The 14,392-nt window shown below is 51.3% G+C and overlaps 1 long non-coding RNA gene across 1 annotated transcript; it reads right to left on the reverse strand.

The window, feature by feature from the left end:
* Window positions 1–9,745: 9,745 nt before the first annotated feature.
* Window positions 9,746–10,634, reverse strand: LOC129046807 (uncharacterized). Its single transcript, XR_008508577.1, has 2 exons — window positions 10,303–10,634; window positions 9,746–10,211 (listed from the first exon to the last, which is right to left on the reverse strand). It is a non-coding gene; the product is annotated as an uncharacterized LOC129046807 (long non-coding RNA).
* Between the last annotated feature and the right edge of the window lie 3,758 nt (window positions 10,635–14,392).

Genomic DNA, 14,392 nt, shown 5'->3' on the forward strand with positions numbered 1-14,392 from the left:
TTGTTTTAGACAACTTTCTTTTACTTCTTGCAAAACAATCTGCAGCCCTGCGTGCAACCTCTGGAACAGAATCGGCGATGATTTCTGCACTAGCACATTTTCTCCATGCAAGACATACTGGAAATGCTTTTTGCTAAAATGTAGGCGACAGCAGACGCAGAAGACCATGTTACGGAGCTCTCCAAAGCCGAGCGCCGGTCCCACGCGTCTTTCGGCAGAAGCGGCTCTCTGCAAAGCACCACGACCGGCACAATGCTCTGTGGGCGACAAAGCCGCTTCTTCGCCTCCCGGATCGGGGCAAAGCTGCATCTTCCGAAAGGCGAAGAACGAAGCCGCACTACACTGGGATTCTGTGCGCAGCTTGCAAACTTGTGGAAAACAGTAGCCTTCCACTCTCCTGCCTTCTCCGTTCACAATCTTTGAGAAGAGGAGTTGTTTTGGACAACTTTCTTTTTCTTCTTGCAAAACACTCTGCAGACCTGCGTGAAACCTCTAGAACCAAATCGGTGATGTTTTCTCCACTGGCACAGTTTCTCCATGCAAGACAGAGTGGAAATGCTTTTTGCTAAGTTGGAGGAGACAGCACACATAGAAGATCAAGATATGGAGCTCTCTGCAGCAGAGCGCCTGTCCCAGGCGTCTTTCGGCAGAAGCCGACCTCCAGAAAGCACCACGACTGGCACAATGCCCTGTGCGCTACGAAGCCGCTTCTTCACCTCCGGGAGTACGGCAAAGCTGCATCATCAGAAAGGCGAAGAACGAAGCCGCACTACACTGGGATTGTGCGCACAGCTTGCAAACTTGTGGAAAACAGTAGCCTTCCACTCTCCTGCCTACTCCATTCACATTCCGTTAGAAGAGGAGTTGTTTTAGACAACTTTCTTTTACTTCTTGCAAAACAATCTGCAGCCCTGCGTGCAATCTCTGGAACACAATCGGTGATGTTTTCTGCACTGGAACAGTTTCTCCATGTAAGATAAAATGGAAATGGTTTTTGCTACTTTGGAGGCGACAGGAGACGCAGAAGACTAAGATACGGAGTTTTCCGAAGCAGAGCGCCGGTCCTGGGCGTCTTTCGGCCAAAGCCGCTCTCCGGAACGCACCACGACCGGCGCAAGGCTCTGTGCGTGAAGAAGCCTTTTCTTAGCCACCTGCGGCCGGGAAAAGTTCCATCTTCCGAAAGGCGAAGAACGAAGCTGCACTACACTGGGATTGTTTGCGCAGCTTGCAAACTTGTGGAAAACAGTAGCCTTCCACTCTCCTCCCTACTCCATTCACATTCCGTTAGAAGAGAAGTTGTTTTGGACAACGTTCTTTTTCTTCTTGCAAAACACTCTGCAGACCTGCGTGAAACCTCTAGAAGAGAATCAGTGATGTTTTCTGCACTGGCACAGTTTCTCCATGCAAGACATAGTGGAAATGCTTTTTGCTAAGATGGAGGCGACAGCACATGTAGAAGACCAAGATACGGAGCTCTCCAAAGCAGAGCGCCGGTCCCAGGCGTCTTTCGGCAGAAGCCGCTCTCCGGAACACACCACGACCGGCACAATGCTCTGTGCGCGAAGAAGCCTCTTCTTCGCCTCCGGCAGCCGGGGAAAGCTGCATCGTTCGAAAGTCGAAGAGCAAAGCCGCACAACACTGGGATTGTGTGCACAGCTTGCAAACTTGTGGAAAACAGTAGCCTTCCACTCTCCTGCCTTCACCATTCACATTCCGTTAGAAAGAGGAGTTGTTTTAGACAACTTTCTTTTACTTCTTGCAAAGCAATCTGCAGCCCTGCGCGCAACCTCTGGAACACAATCGGTGATGTTTTCTGCACTGGCACAGTTTCTCCATGCAAGACATAGTGGAAATGCTTTTTGCGAAGTTGGAGGCGAGGGGAGAAGCAGAAGACCAAGATACAGATGTTTCCGAAGCAGAGCGCCGGTCCCGGGTGTCTTTCGGCAGAAGCCGCTCTCCGGAACGCACCACGACCGGCACAATGCTCTGTGCGTGAAGAAGCCTCTTCTTCGCCTCCGGCAGCCGGGGAAAGCTGCATCTTCCGAAAGTCGAAGAACGAAGCCTCACTACACAGGGATTGTGTGCACAGCTTGCAAACTTGTGGAAAATAGTAGCCTTCCACTCTCCTGCCTACTCCATTCACATACCGTTAGAAGAGCAGTTGTTTTAGACAACTTACTTTTACTTCTTGCAAAACAATCTGCAACCCTGCGTGCAATCTCTGGAACAGGTTCGGCGATGTTTTCTGCACTGGCACAGTTTCTCCATGCAAGCCATAGTGGAAATGCTTTTTGCTAATATGGAGGCGACAGCAGATGTAGAAGACTAAGATACGGAGCTCTCCGAAGCTGAGCGCCGGTCCCGGGCGTCTTTCGGCAGAAGCCGCTCTCCGGAACGCACCACGACTGGCACAATGCTCTGTGCGCGACGAAGCTGCTTCTTTGCCGCCGGGAACAGGGCAAAGCTGCATCTTCCGAAAGGCGAAGAACGAAGCCGCACTACACTGGGATTGTGTGCGCAGCTTGCGAACTAGTGGAAAACAGTAGCCTTCCACTCTCCTGCCTTCTCCATTCACATTCCTTGTGAAGAGGAGTTGTTTTGGACAACGTTCTTTTTCTTCTTGCAAAACACTCTGCAGACATCCGGTCAACCTCTAGAAGAGAATCGGTGATGTTTTCAGCACTGGCACCGTTTCTCCATGCAAGACATAGTGGAAATGCTTTTTGCTATGTTGGAGGCGACAGGAGACGCAGAAGACCAAGGTACCGAGGTTTCCGAAGCAGAGCGCCGGTCCCGGGCGTCTTTCGGACGAAGCCACTCTCCGGAACGCACCACGACCGGCACAATGCTCTGTGCGCGAAGAAGCCTCTTCTTCGCCTCTGGAAGCCGGGTAAAGGTGCATCTTCTGAAAGGCAAAGAACAAAGCCGCACTACACTGGGATTGTGTGCGCAGCTTGCAAACTTGTGGAAAACAGTAGCCTTCCACTCTCCTGCCTTCTCCATTCACATTCCCTACGAAGAGGAGCTGGTTTGGACAACTTCCTTTTACTTCTTGCAAAACAATCTGCAGACCTGCGTGCAACCTCTGGAATGCAATCGGCGATGTTTTCTGCACTGGCACCGTTTCTCCATGCAAGACATAGTGGAAATGCTTTTTGCTAAGTTGGAGGAGACAGCACATGTAGAAGACCAAGATACGGAGCTCACCGAAGCAGAGCGCTGGTCCCGGGCGACTTTTGGCAGAAGACGCTCTCCGGAACGCACCACGACCGGCACAATGCTCTATGCGCGAAGAAGCCTCTTCTTCACCTCCGGCAGCAGGGGAAAGCTGCATCGTCCGAAAGTCGAAGAACGATGCCGCACTACACTGGGATTCTGTGCGCAGCTTGCAAACTTGTGGAAAACAGTAGCCTTCCATACTTCTGCCTACTCCATTCACATTCCGTTAGAAGAGAAGTTGTTTTAGACAACTTTCTTTTACTTCTTGCAAAACAATCTGCAGCCCTGCGTGCAACCTCTGGAACAGAATCGGCGATGATTTCTGCACTAGCACATTTTCTCCATGCAAGACATACTGGAAATGCTTTTTGCTAAAATGTAGGCGACAGCAGACGCAGAAGACCATGTTACGGAGCTCTCCAAAGCCGAGCGCCGGTCCCACGCGTCTTTCGGCAGAAGCGGCTCTCTGCAAAGCACCACGACCGGCACAATGCTCTGTGGGCGACAAAGCCGCTTCTTCGCCTCCCGGATCGGGGCAAAGCTGCATCTTCCGAAAGGCGAAGAACGAAGCCGCACTACACTGGGATTCTGTGCGCAGCTTGCAAACTTGTGGAAAACAGTAGCCTTCCACTCTCCTGCCTTCTCCGTTCACAATCTTTGAGAAGAGGAGTTGTTTTGGACAACTTTCTTTTTCTTCTTGCAAAACACTCTGCAGACCTGCGTGAAACCTCTAGAACCAAATCGGTGATGTTTTCTCCACTGGCACAGTTTCTCCATGCAAGACAGAGTGGAAATGCTTTTTGCTAAGTTGGAGGAGACAGCACACATAGAAGATCAAGATATGGAGCTCTCTGCAGCAGAGCGCCTGTCCCAGGCGTCTTTCGGCAGAAGCCGACCTCCAGAAAGCACCACGACTGGCACAATGCCCTGTGCGCTACGAAGCCGCTTCTTCACCTCCGGGAGTACGGCAAAGCTGCATCATCAGAAAGGCGAAGAACGAAGCCGCACTACACTGGGATTGTGCGCACAGCTTGCAAACTTGTGGAAAACAGTAGCCTTCCACTCTCCTGCCTACTCCATTCACATTCCGTTAGAAGAGGAGTTGTTTTAGACAACTTTCTTTTACTTCTTGCAAAACAATCTGCAGCCCTGCGTGCAATCTCTGGAACACAATCGGTGATGTTTTCTGCACTGGAACAGTTTCTCCATGTAAGATAAAATGGAAATGGTTTTTGCTACTTTGGAGGCGACAGGAGACGCAGAAGACTAAGATACGGAGTTTTACGAAGCAGAGCGCCGGTCCCGGGCGTCTTTCGGCCAAAGCCGCTCTCCGGAACGCACCACGACCGGCGCAAGGCTCTGTGCGTGAAGAAGCCTTTTCTTCGCCTCCTGCGGCCGGGAAAAGTTCCATCTTCCGAAAGGCGAAGAACGAAGCCGCACTACACTGGGATTGTGTGCGCGGCTTGCAAACTTGTGGAAAACAGTAGCCTTCCACTCTCCTCCCTACTCCATTCACATTCCGTTAGAAGAGAAGTTGTTTTGGACAACGTTCTTTTTCTTCTTGCAAAACACTCTGCAGACCTGCGTGAAACCTCTAGAAGAGAATCAGTGATGTTTTCTGCACTGGCACAGTTTCTCCATGCAAGACATAGTGGAAATGCTTTTTGCTAAGATGGAGGCGACAGCACATGTAGAAGACCTAGATACGGAGCTCTCCAAAGCAGAGCGCCGGTCCCAGGCGTCTTTCGGCAGAAGCCGCTCTCCGGAACACACCACGACCGGCACAATGCTCTGTGCGCGAAGAAGCCTCTTCTTCGCCTCCGGCAGCCGGGGAAAGCTGCATCGTTCGAAAGTCGAAGAGCAAAGCCGCACTACACTGGGATTGTGTGTGCAGCTTGCAAACTTGTGGAAAACAGAAGCCTTCCACTCTCCTGCCTACTCCATTCACATTCCGTTAGGAGGTGTTTTAGACAACTTTCTTTTACTTCTTGCAAAACAATCTGCAGCCCTGCGTGCAATCTCTGGAATACAATCGGCGATGTTTTCAGCACTGGCACAGTTTCTCCATGCAAGATATAATGGAAATGCTTTTTGCTAAGTTGAAGGCGAGAGGACACGCAGAAGACCAAGATACGGAGGTTTCCGAAGCAGAGCGCCGGTCCCGGGCGTCTTTCTGCAGAAGCCGCTCTCCGTAACGCACCACGACCGGCACAATGCTCTGTGCGCGAAGAAGCCTCGTCTTCGCCTCCAGCAGCCGGGCAAAGGTACCTCTTCCGAAAGGCGAAGAACGAAGCCGCACTACACTGGGATTGTGTGCGCACCTTGCAAACTTGTGGAAAACAGTAGCCTTCCACTCTCCTGCCTTCTCCATTCACATTCCTTTCGAAGAGGAGTTTTTTGGACAACTTTCTTTTTCTTCTTGCAAAACACTCTGCAGACCTGCGTGAAACCTCTAGAAGAGAATCGGTGATGTTTTCTGCACTGGCACAGTTTCTCCATGCAAGACATAGTGGAAATGCTTTTTGCTATGTTGGAGGCGACAGCACATGTAGAAGACCAAGATACGGAGGTTTCTGAAGCAGAGGGCAGGTCCCGGGCGTCTTTCGGCAGAAGCCGCTCTCCGGAACGCACCACGACCGGCACAATGCTCTGTGCGCGATGAAGCTGCTTCTTCGCCTCCGGCAGCCGGGGAAAGTTGCATCTTCCGAAAGGTTAAGAACAAAGCCGCACTACACTGGGATTGTGTGCGCAGCTTGCAAACTTGTGGAAAATAGTAGCCTTCCACTCTCCTGCCTACTCCATTCACATTCCGTTAGAAGAGGAGTTGTTTTAGACAACTTTCTTTTACTTCTTGCAAAACAATCTGCAGCCCTGCGTGCAATCTCTGGAACACAATCGGTGATGTTTTCTGCACTGGCACAGTTTCTCCATGCAAGAGATAGTGGAAATGCTTTTTGCTAAGATGGAGGCGACAGCAGATGTAGAAGACTAAGATACGGAGATTTCCAAAGCAGAGCGCCGGTCCCGGGCGTCATTCGCAGAAGCCGCTCTCCGGAACACACCACGACCGGCACAATTCTCTGTCTGCGACGACGCTGCTTCTTTACCGCCGGGAGCGGGGCAAAGCTGCATCTTACGAAAGGCGAAGAACGAAGCCGCACTACACTGGGATTGTGTGCGCAGCTTGCAAAATGTGGAAAACAGTAGCCTTCCACTCTCCTGCCCTCTCTATTCACATTCCCTTCGAAGAGGAGTTGTTTGGACAACGTTCTTTTACTTCTTGCAAAACATTCTGCAGACATCCGTGCAACCTCTAGAAGAGAATCGGTGATGTTTTCTCCACTGGCACAGTTTGTCCATGCAAGACATAGTGGAAATGCTTTTTGCTAAGATGTAGGCGACAGCAGACGCAGAAGTCCAAGATACGGAGCTCTCCAAAGCCGAGCGCCGGTCCCACGCGTCTTTCGGCAGAAGCTGCTCTCTGGAAAGCACTACGACCGGCACAATGCTCTGTGGGCGACAAAGCCACTTCTTCGCCTCCCGGATCGGGGCAAAGCTGCATCTTCCAAAAGGCGAAGAACGAAGCCGCACTACACTGGGATTGTTTGCACAGCTTGCAAACTTGTGGAAAACAGTAGCCTTCCACTCTCCTCCCTACTCCATTCACATTCCGTTAGAAGAGAAGTTGTTTTGGACAATGTTCTTTTTCTTCTTGCAAAACACTCTGCAGACCTGCGTGAAACCTCTAGAAGAGAATCGGTGATGTTTTCTGCACTGGCACTGTTACTCCATGCAAGCCATAGTGGAAATGCTTTTTGCTAAGATGGAGGCGACAGCACATGTAGAAGACCAAGATACGGAGCTCTCCAAAGCAGAGCGCCGGTCCCGGGCGTCATTAGGCAGAAGCCGCTCTCCGGAACACACCACGACCGGCACAATGCTCTGTGCGCGAAGAAGCCTCTTCTTTGCCTCCGGAAGCCGGGGAAAGCTGCATCGTCCGAAAGTCGAAGAGCAAAGCCGCACTACACTGGGATTGTGTGCGCAGCTTGCAAACTTGTGGAAAACAGAAGCCTTCCACTCTCCTGCCTACTCCATTCACATTCCGTTAGGAGTTGTTTTAGACAACTTTCTTTTACTTCTTGCAAAACAATCTGCAGCCCTGCGTGCAATCTCTGGAACACAATCGGCGATGTTTTCTGCTCTGGCACTGTTTCTCCATGCAAGACATAGTGGAAATGCTTTTTCCTAATTTGGAGGCGACAGGACACGCAGAAGACCAAGATACGGAGTTTTCCAAATCAGAGTGCCGGTCCCGGGCGTCTTTCGGCAGAAGCCGCTCTCCGGAACGCACCACGACCGGCACAATGCTCTGTGCGCGAAGAAGCCTCTTCTTCGCCTGTGGAAGCCGGGGAAAGCTGCATCTTCCGAAAAGTTACGAACGAAGCCGCACTACACTGGGATTGTATGCGCAGCTTGCAAACTTGTGGAAAACAGTAGCCTTCCACTCTCCTGCCTACTCCATTCACATTCCGTTAGAAGAGGAGTTGTTTTAGACAACTTTCTTTTACTTCTTGCAAAACAATCTGCAGCCCTGCGTGGAACCTCTGGAACACAATCAGTGATGTTTTCTCCACTGGCACTGTTTCTCCATGCAAGACATAGTGGAAATGCTTTTTGCTATGTTGGATGCGACAGCACATGTAGAAGACCAAGATTCGAAAATTTCCGAAGCAGAGGGCCGGTCCCGGGCGTCTTTCGGCAGAAGCCGCTCTCTGGAAAGCACCACGACCGGCACAATGCTCTGTGCACAAAGAAGCCTCTTCTTCGCCTCCGGAAGCCGGGGAAAGCTGCATCTTCCGAAAGGTTAAGAACGAAGCCGCACTACACTGGGATTGTGTGCGCAGCTTGCAAACTTGTGGAAAACAGTAGCCTTCAACTCTTCTAGCCTCTCCATTCACATTCCCTTCAAAGAGGAGCTGTTTTGGAGAACTTTCTTTTACTTCTTGCAAAACAATCTGCAGCCCTGCGTGCAATCTCTGGAACAGAATCTGCGATGTTTTCAGCACTGGCACAGTTTCTCCATGCAAGATACAGTGGAAATGCTTTTTGCTAAGTTGGAGGCGACAGGACACGCAGAAGACCTAGATACGGAGGTTTCCGAAGCAGAGCGCCGGTCCTGGGCGTCATTCGGCCGAACATGCTCTCCGGAACGCACCACGACCGGCACAATGCTCTGTGCGCGAAGAAGCCTCTTCTTCGCCTCCGGCAGCCGGGGAAAGGTGCATCTTCCGAAAGGCGAAGAACGAAGCTGCACTACACTGGGATTGTGTGCGCAGCTTGCAAACATTGGAAAAGAGTAGCCTTCCACTCTCCTGCCCTCTCCATTCACATTCCTTTCGAAGAGGAGTTGTTTTGGACAACATTCTTTTTCTTCTTGCAAAACACTCTGCAGACACGCGTGAAACCTCTAGAAAAGAATCTGCGATGTTTTCAGCACTGGCACAGTTTCTCCATGCAAGATACAGTGGAAATGCTTTTTGCTATGTTGGATGCGACAGGAGACGCAGAAGACCAAGATACAGAGGTTTCCAAAGCAGAGCGCCGGTCCCAGGCGTCTTTCGGCAGAAGCCGCTCTCCGGGACGCTCCACGACCGGCACAATGCTCTTTGCGCGACGAAGCCTCTTCTTCGCCTCCGGCAGCCGGGGAAAGCTGCATCTTCCGAAAGGCGAAGAACGAAGCCGCACTACACTGGGATTGTGTGCGCAGCGTGCAAACTTGTGGAAAACAGTTGCCTTCCACTCTCCTGCCTACTCCATTCACATTCCGTTAGAAGAGGAGTTCTTTTGGACAACTTTCTTTTACTTCTTGCAAAACAATCTGCAGCCCTGCGTGCAACCTCTGGAACACCATCGGCGATGGTTTCTGCACTGGCACAGTTTCTCCATGCAAGACATAGTGGAAATGCTTTTTGCTAAGATGGAGGCGACAGCAGATATAGAAGACTAAGATATGGATCTCTCCGAAGCCGAGCGCCGGTCCCGGGCATCTTTCGGCCGAAGCCGCTCTCCAGAACGCACCACGACCGGCACAATGCTCTGTGCGCAACGAAGCTGTTCTTCGCCGCCGGGAGCGGGGCAAAGCTGCATCTTCCATAAGGCGAAGAACGAAGCCGCACTACGCTGGCATTGTGTGCGCAGCTTGCAAACTTGTGGAAAACAGTAGCCTTCCACTATACTGCCCTCTCCATTCACATTCCTTTCGAAGAGGAGTTGTTTTGGACAACGTTCTTTTACTTCTTGCAAAACACTCTGCAGACATCCATGCAACCTCTAGAACACAATCGGTGATATTTTCTCCACTGGCACTGTTTCTCCAGGCAAGACATAGTGCAAATGCTTTTTGCTAAGATGTAGGCGACAGGTGTCATGGTTTGACACTGGCACAATGCCAGTGCCTCCATGAAGATACATTCTCCCTGGTAGCTGCTGTGAGATGTGACCAGGAATAAGCAAAGCAGGCTCCTACTTAGGAAAGAAAAGAACCAGAACTTTATTAACTACTCTACAACTACAAATAAAAAGGAACACACACATACAGGGAAAATGAAAACCTCACAAATGCATTTCCTCCTACCCCCACCAAATTTCCAACACAATACATTTGTTCCTCAAATCACCAACTCTCGGTCCAGCATCACTTTTTAGACAATCAATCCTCAGTTCATCAAGAGGAGAGGAGTCCTTCTTGTACCATGGGCTTCCCCTGGAAACACAGTCGAAGCCTCGTGTGTTTCTGTGTCACTTGTGGCACCGCCCGGAGTGCATCTGCCGTTGTGACTTCTTCCTTTCCATGTCCAGTGCTCTCACCACTGAACATGGACCAGAACTGCTTCTAGGGTTGTCTTTTTTTAAGGATGCTCTGTCCCGTTCCAAAAAAAGGCACAGTCTCTCCTTTGGGACACCTGTCCCCACAATCTCTCCTTTTGGGACACCTGTCCCCCCCATATTTTTTCACCCCCTGGGGCCGAGGGGCATCAACACTGAGCAGTCTCTGTATCACAAACAATCTCTCCTTTGGGACACCTGTCCCCCCCATATTTTCACCCCCTGGGGCCGAGGGGCACCAACACTGAACCCTCTTGGTTCTGAGGCCATTGCCTCCCCCTAGAATGCAGTCTCTGTATCACAAGGAACATGGTTCTGTCCATGGCTATACAAAAAGAGTCCAGCAAAAGCCACTCCGTCATCTCTTCCCACTAGGATTCTTCTCTATTCTTCTACTATCTCTCACTCGCCCAGACCTCTCTCACACTGGCCCATTTCTTCCTCATCTTCCACTCTATCTTCTAGGAAAGGTCAATGTTCTGTAAAGTTCTCATTCTCCAAAAAGGGGTTAAAAGCTCCTACAAGCGGCCGGCTGAACACCCCCCTCTTCTCCGTCCCAGCCGTGCTGCCGGCACAGGCCCATGTTTATCAAGCTTCAACGTTACAGTCTCAGGCAGCGGCTCTCTCTCTCTCTCTCTCTCTGTGTCTCTCAGGGGGGGCTGCCCGATGGCTCCCGGTGTCTCTCTCTCTCTCTGTGTCTCTCTTCCACCCTTCCACCCCCGGGCTCAGGCCTACCTCTCTCGGCCTCATGGCTTTCCCCTCCCCCTGCCCAGCCAGCAGCTGGGCCGGGGGAGAGACCCGAACTCTTTCCCGCCGGAAACCCAAGAGGACCCTCCAGGGAGAGAGCTCTGCTTTTAACTCCGTGTTCTCAGAGGCGTGTCCATGTCTCAATGGTCAGGTTAAATGCCAATATTAAAGTCTGAATATCCATTGGCCAAAAACACAGCATCTCAAAAAACACATTTCCTGTCAAACCACCACAACAGGAGACGCAGAAGACCAAGATACAGAGGTTTCCGAAGCAGAGGGCCGGTCCCGGGCGTCTTTCAGCAGAAGCCGCTCTCCGGAAAGCACCACGACCGGCACAATGCTCTGTGCGCGAAGAAGCCTCTTCTTCGCCTCCGGCAGCCAGGGAAAGCTGCATCTTCCGAAAGGTTAAGAACAAAGCCGCACTACACTGGGATTGTGTGCGCAGCTTGCAAACTTGTGGAACACAGTAGCCTTCCACTCTTCTGCCTTCTCCATTCACATTCCATTAGAAGAGGAGCTGATTTGGACAACTTTCTTTTACTTCTTGCAAAACAATCTGCAGCCCTGCATGCAATCTCTGGAACACAATCGGCGATGATTTCTTCACTGGCACAATTTCTCCATGCAAGGTATAGTGGAAATGCTTTTTGCTAAGTTGGAGTCGACAGGAGACGCAGAAGACCAAGATACGGAGTTTTCCGAAGCAGAGCGCCGGTCCCGGGCGCCTTTCGGCAGAAGCCGCGCTCCGGAACGCACCACGACAGGCACAATGCTCTGTGCGCGAAGAAGCCTCTTCTTCGCCTCTGGCAGTCGGGGAAAGCTGCATCTTCCGAAAGGCGAAGAACGAAGCCGCACTACACTGGGATTGTGTGCGCAGCTTGCAAACTTGTGGAAAACAGTAGCCTTCCACTCTCCTGCCTTCTCCATTCACATTCCTTGCGAAGAGGAGTTGTTTTGGACAACGTTCTTTTTTTCTTGCAAAACATTCTGCAGACCTGCGTGAAACCTCTAGAAGAGAATCGGTGATGTTTTCTGCACTGGCACAGTTTCTCCATGCAAGACATAGTGGAAATGCTTTCTGCTAAGTTGGAGGCGACAGCACATGTAGAAGACCTAGATACGGAGGTTTCTGAAGCAGAGGGCCGGTCCCGGGCGTCATTCGGCAGAAGCCGATCTAAGGAACACACCACGACCGGCACAATGCTCTGTGCGCGAAGAAGCCTCTTCTTCGCCTCTGGCAGCCGGGGAAAGGTGCATCGTCCGAAAGTCGATGAACGAAGCCGCACTACACTGGGATTGTGTGCACAGCTTGCAAACTTGTGGAAAACAGTAGCCTTCCACTCTCCTGCCTACTCCATTCACATTCCGTTAGAAAGAGGAGTTGTTTTAGACAACTTTCTTTTACTTCTTGCAAAGCAATCTGCAGCCCTGCGCGCAACCACTGGAACACAATCGGTGATGTTTTCTGCACTGGCGCAGTTTCTCCATGCAAGAGAGAGTGGAAATGCTTTTTGCTAATAAGGAGGCGACAGCAGATGTAGAAGACCAAGATACGGAGGTTTCCGAAGCAGAGGGCCGGTCCCACGCGTCATTCGGCAGAAGCCACTCTCCGGAACGCACCACGACCGGCACAATGCTCTGTGCGCGAAGAAGCCTCTTCTTTGCCTCCGGCAGCCGGGGAAAGCTGCATCTTCCGAAAGGCGAAGAACGAAGCCGCACTACACTGGGATTGTGTGCGCAGCTTGCAAACTTGTGGAAAACAGTAGCCTTCCACTCTCCTGCCTTCTCCATTCACATTCCTTTCGAAGAGGAGTTCTTTTGGACAACTTTCTTTTTCTTCTTGCAAAACAATCTGCAGACATCCGGTCAACCTCTAGAAGAGAATCAGTGAGGTTTTCTGCACGGGCAGCGTTTCTCCATGCAAGACAGTGTGGAAAAGCTTTTTGCTAAGTTGGAGGCGACAGCACATGTAGAAGACCAAGATACGGAGGTTTCTGAAGCAGAGCGCCGGTCCCGTACGTCATTTGGCAGAAACCGCTCTCCGAAACACACCACGACAGGCACAATGCTCTGTTCGCAAAGAAGCCTCTTCTTCGCCTCCGGCAGCCGGGGAAAGGTGCATCGTCCGAAAGTCGAAGAACGAAGCCGCACTACACTGGGATTGTGTGCGCAGCTTGCAAACTTGTGGAAAACAGTAGCCTTCCACTCTCCTGCCTACTACATTCACATTCCGTTAGAAGAGGAGTTGTTTTAGACAACTTTCTTTTACTTCTTGCAAAACAATCTGCAGCCCTTCGTAAAACCTCTGGAACAGAATCGGCGATGTTTTCTGCACTGGCACAGTTTCTCCATGCAAGACATAGTGGAAATGCTTTTTGCTAAGATGGAGGCGACAGCAGACGCAGAAGACCAAGATACGGAGCTCTCCGAAGCCGAGCGCCGGCCCCGGGTGTCTTTTGGCAGAAGCCGATCTCCGGAAAGCACCACGACCGGCACAATGCTCTGTGCGCGAAGAAGCCGCTGCTTCTTTGCCGCCGGGAGCGGGGCAAAGCTGCATCTTCCGAAAGGAGAAGAACGAAGCCGCACTACACTGGGATTGCGTGCGCAGTTTGCAAACTTGTGGAAAACATTAGCCTTCCACTCTCCTGCCTACTCCATTCACATTCCCTTCGAAGAGGAGCTGTTTTGGAAAACTTTCTTTTACTTCTTGCAAAACAATCTGCAGATATCCATGCAACATCTAGAACAAAATCGGTGATATTTTCAGCACTGGTACAGTTTCTCCCTGCAAGACATAGTGGAAATGCTTTTTGCTAAATTGGAGGCGACAGCAGACGCAGAAGACCAAGAAACGGAGCTCTCCGAAGCCGAGCGCCGGTCCCACGTGTCTTTCGGCAGAAGCCGACCTCCGGAACACACCACGACCGGCACAATGCTCTGTGCGCAACGAAGCCGCTTCTTCACCTCCGTGAGCACGGCAAAGCTGCATCTTCCGAAAGGCGAAGAACGAAGCCGCACTACACTGGGATTGTGTGCGCGGCTTGCAAACTTGTGGAAAACAGTAGCCTTCCATTCTTCTGCCCTCTCCATTCACATTCCCATCGAAGAGGAGCTGCTTTGGACAACTTTCTTTTACTTATTGCCAAACAATCTGCAGACATCCGGTCAACCGCTAGAAAATAATCGGTGATGATTTCTGCACTGGCACCGTTTCTCCATGCAAGACATAGTGGAAATGCTTTTTGCAAAGTTGGAGGAGGCACCACATGTAGAAGACCAAGATACGGAGCACTCCGAAGCAGAGGGCAGGTCCCTGGCGTCATTCGGCCGAAGCCGCTCTCCGGAACGCACCACGACCGGCACAATGCTCTGTGCGCGACGAAGCCTCTTCTTCGCCTCCGGGAGCCGTGGAAACCTGCATCTTCCGAAAGGCGAAGAACGAAGCCGCACTGCACAGGGATTGTGTGCGCAGCTTGCAAATATGTGGAAAACAGTAGCCTTCCACTCTCCTGCCTTCTCCATTCACATTCCTTTCGAA

This window comes from Molothrus ater, chromosome 1, assembly GCF_012460135.2.
Source record: "Molothrus ater isolate BHLD 08-10-18 breed brown headed cowbird chromosome 1, BPBGC_Mater_1.1, whole genome shotgun sequence".
In the NCBI taxonomy this organism is placed as follows: Eukaryota; Metazoa; Chordata; class Aves; order Passeriformes; family Icteridae; genus Molothrus; species Molothrus ater.